This window comes from Lasioglossum baleicum, chromosome 4, assembly GCF_051020765.1.
Source record: "Lasioglossum baleicum chromosome 4, iyLasBale1, whole genome shotgun sequence".
NCBI lineage: Eukaryota > Metazoa > Arthropoda > Insecta > Hymenoptera > Halictidae > Lasioglossum > Lasioglossum baleicum.
This window is the reverse complement of record NC_134932.1, coordinates 225,615-233,598: the sequence shown is the minus strand read 5'-3', so window position 1 is coordinate 233,598 and position 7,984 is coordinate 225,615. Positions and strand designations below refer to the sequence as shown.

The 7,984-nt window shown below is 40.1% G+C and overlaps 1 long non-coding RNA gene across 1 annotated transcript; it reads right to left on the bottom strand.

The window, feature by feature from the left end:
* Positions 1 to 790: 790 nt before the first annotated feature.
* On the bottom strand, positions 791 to 7,199 carry LOC143207975 (uncharacterized). Its single transcript, XR_013008795.1, has 3 exons — positions 7,116 to 7,199; positions 1,151 to 1,241; positions 791 to 1,076 (listed from the first exon to the last, which is right to left on the bottom strand). It is a non-coding gene; the product is annotated as an uncharacterized LOC143207975 (long non-coding RNA).
* Positions 7,200 to 7,984: the final 785 nt, after the last annotated feature.

Genomic DNA, 7,984 nt, shown 5'->3' with positions numbered 1-7,984 from the left:
TACGATTGCAATTGGTAGTAATTATACAAAATATTAAAAAATGATGTTTTGACAACTTTTTTATCTGGGCCTGTAACGATAATTTAAAAACTGCGTTTTATAGATTTCGGTAACTTATATGCATACTGAAAATTTCATCGAAATCGGTCAACATTGTAATGAGCTACATACATTTAAAGATGAGAGCTTAAGGGTGAAAGTCGCAGATTTTCAGCCAGGGCATTTCGCCCTTACGTGATCATCTTTAAACGTTTGTAGCTCATTGCAATGTTGACCGATTTCGATGAAATTTTCAGTATGCATATGTAGGGATAGAGACGGGAATGCATGTGTGATAAAGACGGGAATGTATGTGTGAGTGTGTGTGTGAATGTCCGATGTTAAACAAATGAGTGTCGCTTGAAGAAATGAACGAATGTTGTAAGAAAGACGATCGGCCGAGGCTCCGTGGGCAACGCCGAACGGAGAGCCGTCAGTCTTTTTCCGGAGCAGTTGTAGAAAAGTCGGAATAAATATTATCAAACTTCCCTCGAATATTACTATCTTACACATATAAGTTACCGAAATCTATAAAACGCATTTTTTAAATTATCGTTACATGCCCAGATAAAAAAGTTGACAAAACATCATTTTTTAATATTTTGTAAACGTTACACAAGTATGTAAACGCTAACGTCTTAGTACGACAGTAATGGTGTTTTGGAGTTATTTAAATTGAAATATCTTGTGAACTACTAACTTTTCGACATACATAGGTTAGTACTTTTTTTTTCAACAAATGTCCAGCTGGATCGATTGATGTATTAAAAAATACCTCATACCATTTAAAAAAGTCAAGATGACCTTGATATCTCTAAAAAAATGACATAAAACAAAATTTTTTTTGGCATCGTGTCAGCCCCATTGTACCATTCAACTTTGTCCTTACCATATTTTACGTATCTTTAGAAACAACAAAGATATTTGAGGTACAAACGTTAGGTGACTCACCCTGTATATATTGTGATTATTACACGTTGTTGCCTCTGCTTCCCCAAACTTGTGGCCCGTAGCACGTTCTGGCATAGGCGGGATACCTCAAAAATACATAGAAAATCAGTAATGTACAATATATGTATGTGCGTTGAATGGCATAATTAGATATACGTACCACGCGAAAAATTAGAGGTCTTCCTCTTCCCCGGTTGCCGCAGCTTCCTTCTCCTCCTTCCTTGGATAGCACATTATATTTTTCCTCCGTTCTGTAAATTAGATTTTCAATTACACAGTGAGTAAATGTGAGTATTTAATTTTCTTCGCTTATTTCTCATCTCAACGAATTTTCTAATTTCTGGTGCTACAATTACAAAAGGTCTTCTGATGTTTTTCATCAACTAATATATCTAACTGATTCAAATATTGCAATGATATTAATAAAAAATCGATTAAAGTTGAACGACAAACAAAAGAATGTACTACCAGAAATGAAAAAATTCCATGATGAGAAGCAAGTGAAGAAGATTAAATACTTGCCTTACTGAATTGGTTTTAGCCATCATTTTGCCGATTTAGAATATTGTTAAGCTAATTCTAATCTGAATGGGTCAAAGTGAATTGTGTTGGATTTGTCTAAAGTGATAAATGATAATAATGATAATGAAAAGTGATAAAGAAAAAAACAATTTACTATTTTGGACTCTACATTGAAGTGAACATATTTACTCGCCCCGTAGCACCTCATACGTGATGGCACATGGCACTGTCGCGTGGTGTGTCGACAAGCGTTCTCACGCTTTTTTACGCGAAGATTTTGGGAGACATTTGAGCAAAATGAAACCGATTAACCAATATAAATATTGTTACGGGTCTACCGGCATACTAATGTTACGCGTCTGTCGGTATACCCGTTGTATAGAATTGTTGGAAGATTCAGGTTGGTTACAGCGTCGTTAGGAAAACGACGCTGGAACGAATGAGAGTCGAAAGACAAACACGAGAGAGAGCGGACGTTGAAGACGTCAAAGGCGATAAAAGCGATTTAGCCAGAGATAAGTTGCCTTCCTCCGAAAAGTAGCGTATTACGGTTATTGAAAGTGTGTTCATTTATTTAGCGAAATAGAGACTTCGTTACATTGGTGTCAGAAGTGGGATTCTGCGGTTGAGCAAGCGACTAGCGGAACGAGATGCAGACTCGGTCTGTTCGTTTGGAGGAGCGTCTCGCGGCTTTGGAAGCTCGACTGCTGGAAAACCAGGCGAATTTTCGAGCGGAGGAGTTCACGTCCATGCAAACACAGTTAGCGAATAATCAGGCCAGTCTTTGCCAACTTACTTCTCTTTTGGAGAGATTTGTAGGGGATGGGAACCGTGAGGCCGCCGGTGACGTAGGTTCACGCGCGTTCAATCAATGTTCGCGTCCGTGCAATGCTAATCCATCTTTTTACCGCGTTAAGCCCGCAAAATTTAACGGTTCGGGTTCATGGAGACTGTACTTGACACAGTTTCTTACCCTGGCAAAGATTAATAACTGGGATGATACTACTAAGAGTCTGGCCCTCGTAGACTCTCTTGAGGGTGAGGCCCTTACGGCCCTGTCGTGTCTCGAGGAATCGAAACGTACCGACTTTGACGCGCTTGTTTCTCGATTAAATATTCAATATGGCAATGAGCACTTGGCTCAGCTAGACCGGTTTAGGTTCTTTAATTATAGACAACGTAGGGGAGAGTCTCTTCGGGCTTTGGCTAACCAAATTTGTTTTCTTTCCCATTCGGCTTTCCCTGACGCGACACCGGAATTTCGCGATAAACAAGCGCATCAGAGGTTCCTCGAGGCGATCGGGGACCACAATCTCAAGAGAGATGTTACTCTTGCTTCGATGAATTGTTCCACATTGGACGAGACACTCGCGATCGCGGTGAGGGTGGAAGCTCTAAATTTTCAGGACTCTTGGAGGTCCCAGCAGCCTATGCAGTAGAGTGCGAGGATGGACACGCGCCGTTTTCGTCCATACGGGGGACAGCCACGTGACTTTAGCAGACCTTTGACTTGCTGGAAATGCGGAAAAATTGGTCATATTTCTTCAAATTGTTCTTTGAATAAGACTAACGCTTCGGGAAACTAGAAGGGATCGTTGTAAAGAGGGTTGCAAACGATCAAATACAAGAAAATACCCTCTATCGAATTTCTTCGGTTAATAACGTCGCGGTCGAGTCTGGTGTTAGCGTCATGGGCCTTCTGGATGGTCATTCCCGAAAGTTCATTGTCGATACCGGTTCGCGAGTTTCACTCCTAAAGGGGACGTCAGTTGAGGATTGTTGCTCAATGTCAGGCGAAATACATCTTAGATCCGTTACAGGAGAGAGGGTTCAGATTTTCGGGGAGCGTAGCACTTTTGTTGAGCTTGGAAAACTACGCGTTCGGCATAGGTTTCTCGTTGTCGATATCGAGGAAGATTGCATTTTAGGGCTGGATTTTCTGTCGAGATATAGGTGTTCGGTCGATTTGAAGAATAACTGTTTGCATATTGCCGGAGTAGACAAAATTTGGTTTAATGATTGTTCTATCGATGCTTGGTCTTCGGAAAGTGGCGAAGGCATTGCAGGGGATTCTGAAGACCGGGTTTTGCCAGAGTTTTTGTTTCCGATTTTGGAAGAAAATTCCGTACTCCTATGCCAGAGTGAGAAGGAAGACTTTAGGAATTTTCTAATTTCATTTCAAGACGTCTTCGCAAAAGATAAAAAGCAGTTGGGAAAGTGCAAGGTAGTGAAGCATCGAATAGATACGGGAGGTCACGCACCTATTAAACAAGCTCCCCGTAGGGTTCCCGTTCAGCGAAAGGACGAAGTACGGCAGTTAATTGCGGACATGGAAAACCAGGGGGTGATTGAAAAATCGGTTAGCTCTTGGATGTCCCCGGTGGTTTTAGTTAAAAAGAAAGATGGTTCGACAAGGTTTTGTATAGATTATCGCCAGCTAACCAACATAACGAAGAAAGATTCATATCCCTTACCTCGGATTGATGATACTCTGGATGCGATTGCGGGATCTTCGTGGTTTACGGTTTTGGACCTGCAGAGTGGTTATTGGCAGATCGAGATGGATGAAAGGGATCGCGAAAAGACTGCGTTTTCAGTAGGCGAAGGGTTATGGCAGTTTAGGGTGATGCCGTTTGGGTTGTGTAATGCTCCAGCTACGTTTGAGAGGTTAATGGAAAATGTTTTGGGAGATTTGACTTGGCGAAAGTGTCTCGTTTATCTAGACGATATTATCATTTTTGGGAAGACGTTCGAAGAGGAACTGCAAAATTTGCATTTGGTATTTGATAAACTACGCGTAGCAGGTCTTCTTGTGGCTCCTCAAAAATGTTTTTTTTTCAAGCAGAGGTGAAATATTTAGGGCACATTGTTTCTAGGGAAGGTGTTAAAACGAATCCGGAGAAAATTTCCACGATCAGGGAGTGGCCTAGACCGAGGAATAAGTCGGAAATGAAAAGCTTTTTAGGGTTGTGTACTTATTTTTCGCGGTTTGTAAAGAATTATGCCACTGTTGCAAGGCCGCTTTTTGACTTGACGGAAAATAAAAGTTTTGTTTGGTCAGAGAAAGCGGAGAAAGCTTTTGAAGAGTTAAAAATTTGTTTAACTTCAACACCGATTTTAGCTTATCCTTCGCACAGTGATCCATTCCTGTTAGATACGGATGCTTCGAATGTCGGTATAGGGGCGGTTTTACTGCAGGTTCAGGATGGTGAAGAGAGAGTGGTTGCTTATTTTAATAAATCTCTAAACAAATCAGAAAAAAACTATTGCATTACCCGAAGGGAGTTGTTGGCGATAATTAAAGCTATAGAGCATTTTCATCATTACTTGTATGGAAGGAAATTTACAGTACGTACAGATCATGCGGCGATATCGTGGTTACTTTCGTTTAAAAACCCTGAGGGTCAGATAGCCAGATGGTTAGAAAGACTTCAACAATACGATTTCACGATTTGTTATCGGAGTGGTAAATTACATTCCAATGCTGATGCGTTATCTAGAAGGCCTTGTTGGACAGATAATTGTAGGCGTTGTTTAAATGCGGAAAGTAGGGACGAACATTGTCAGGAGGTTGAAGAAATTTCAATCCTTCGTACTCAGTGTTCTTTGTTTGAAACGCAGGATTGGGAGAGTTCTCAGAGGAATGATCCACACTTAGAATTGGTTTTTAAAAGTAAACTGTTGGGAAAAAAGCCGCCTAAAGAAGTTTTGACGGCTACGTCACCGGAGGTTAAATTTTATTTCTCATTGTGGGAATCTTTAGAGATTCGAGATGGTCTTTTATTCAAAAAGTGGGAATCTGCGGAGGGAAAAAAGATAGTTTGGCAATTAGTGGTATCGAGAGAAAAGAAAGATGCAGTTCTTCGTGAGGCTCATGATTCGACTGCTGGGGGACATTTCGGCATCAATAAAACAGTTTCTCGGATCAGGGAACGTTTTTATTGGGTTAATTGTATTAAGGATGTAGAAAAATGGTGTAATCGTTGTGAGGTTTGTATCTCCAGGAAAGGCACGGCTAATCGTGGCAAGGGATTGTTGCAAATTTACAATGTAGGTTCTCCTTTCGAGAGAATAGCTTTAGACATCTTAGGTCCTTTACCAAAATCATTTTCTGGAAACCGTTTTATGTTAGTTGTGGCAGATTACTTCACTAGATGGCCAGAAGTAATACCTTTACCAAATTTTCAGGCTAAAACCGTAGCTAATGCGTTAATTAAGGATATTGTAAGTCGTCACGGAGTTCCTCAAGAAATTCATTCTGATCAAGGCCGAACTTTTGAATCAAATATTTTTAAAGAACTAATGATTTTGTTGGGCACTAAGAAAACTAGGACGACTCCTCTACATCCACAATCGGATGGTCTTGTAGAAAGGTTAAATAGGACAATTCTTCAATATCTTTCAATGTTTGTGTCTAAGCATCAAAGGGATTGGGACGAGTTAGTCCCTCTTTTTCTTCTTGCGTATAGGTCTGCTCAGCATGAAAGTTTAAAATTAAGTCCATCAATGATGTTATACGGTCGAGAAATTTGTTTGCCATTGAATTTGTTGCGCGGAAGTCTTCCAATTAGGAATGTTTTGTATTGTGATTTCAATTTAGATTTGAGAGATAAAATGGATACTATTCACAAATTCGTTAGAAAGCAACAAGAAATTTCTTCGTTTAAAATGAAACAGCAATATGATTCTAAAGTAGTGGAGAAATCTTTTCGGGAAGGGAATTTGGTATGGTTATATCAGCCTTTCAGAGTAAAAGGGAAGTGCCCTAAACTTCAATGTCATTGGGATGGACCGTATGTTATTAACACAAAATTGAGTGATGTTGTCTATAGGATTAAGAAGAATAAACAGAAATTTAAAGTAGTGCATGTTAATAGACTTGCGAAGTTCAATGATAAGTAGTAGTAGTAGAAATTATTATTAAAAAAATCAATAATAAGCTTTAGTTTTCGAAGATGCTAACGTTATTCCAGGTTTGCTAGGAATCGCTGGTCTACTAATTTACAGGAGTACAAGAAAAGAAAAGGAAAAGCAAGTTGTGGAGGGAGAAATTGAAGACCGTATACATTAGAATTATAATATTGTTGTTATTTTGAAGTTACTAATTGTTAATTGATATTGTTGTATTTCGGCCGCTAACCACTCCAGGTTTTTAAGCCGTGGTTTTCCCTGGAGCGTCGGGCAAATGCCGGGTTAGTTGGTGATTTTGGAGGGTCCACGGTGTTTGTTTCATTATTTTTGCTCCTACAAAATCACAGGTCATTTTTTTTTTTTTTTTGAATAAAGTTCGTTTTTTTCGGAGGAGGGGGGGAAGTGTTACGGGTCTACCGGCATACTAATGTTACGCGTCTGTCGGTATACCCGTTGTATAGAATTGTTGGAAGATTCAGTTTGGTTACAGCGTCGTTAGGAAAACGACGCTGGAACGAATGAGAGTCGAAAGACAAACACGAGAGAGAGCGGACGTTGAAGACGTCAAAGGCGATAAAAGCGATTTAGCCAGAGATAAGTTGCCTTCCTCCGAAAAGTAGCGTATTACGGTTATTGAAAGTGTGTTCATTTATTTAGCGAAATAGAGACTTCGTTACAATATGTACAAATACCTTCCTTTCTTCCTTCCTTCCACGTAGTGCACGTAATCCAAGGAATCCACGTAATCACATAATCCAAGCAAGTCAATCTAATAGTCAAATAGTTAAATGGCGCAACGCAGACCGCACTCGCGAGTGTAACGTGTAACCACAAAAAATTTCAGTTTATGCATTTATTGAATTTATAGTGTAGGATTAGGTATTTACCAGAAAAAACGTGATGAAAATAAATTCAAAAGGCTCGAAAAAATAATACAATTTAACCAATGTCCTTGTCAAAGCAGTAGTGATCAAAACATTAAACGACAATATCTCGAAAGTGAAAGTGTGTGACATGAGGCGTACTCCTGACAACCACAGATATTACGACCAATTACGATCGAGCTAAGCGAACGAGAACTTGAGAGACTTGAGAACTGCTGAGAGAACAACTGAAAACTGAACGGCAGTTTCCCCCCTTCCCTGACGTATCGTCGTATCCGTGAGCGGCCGGTGAAGTGTCGACCTGTATCTGTGTCGACCGCGCTTGCCCGTGTTGGTGCCTGTTCGATTGCACGCGCGCTACATAAACAAGCGTACCTCTACTCTGTCCGTGTGAACTACCTGCTCGACTGATCTACGCCGACGCGTTCCTCCGGTTTTCACGTTACCGAAATTTCGAAAGCATGAGGCGAAAAGTCCATGATCTGGAGACGGCAAGCATTTGAATCTCGGGCACAGCACGCGGCGCGACGCACATTTTGCTATAACTTTCGATTTAAAAGAGATATCGAAGAGAAATTAGGCCTAATTTTTTTTGAAAAATCGGTTTTAACGATGTAAACAGAGAAAAATATATTTTGTATTTTTTAAATAATGTTTTCGTTGATTCTTAAGGTATA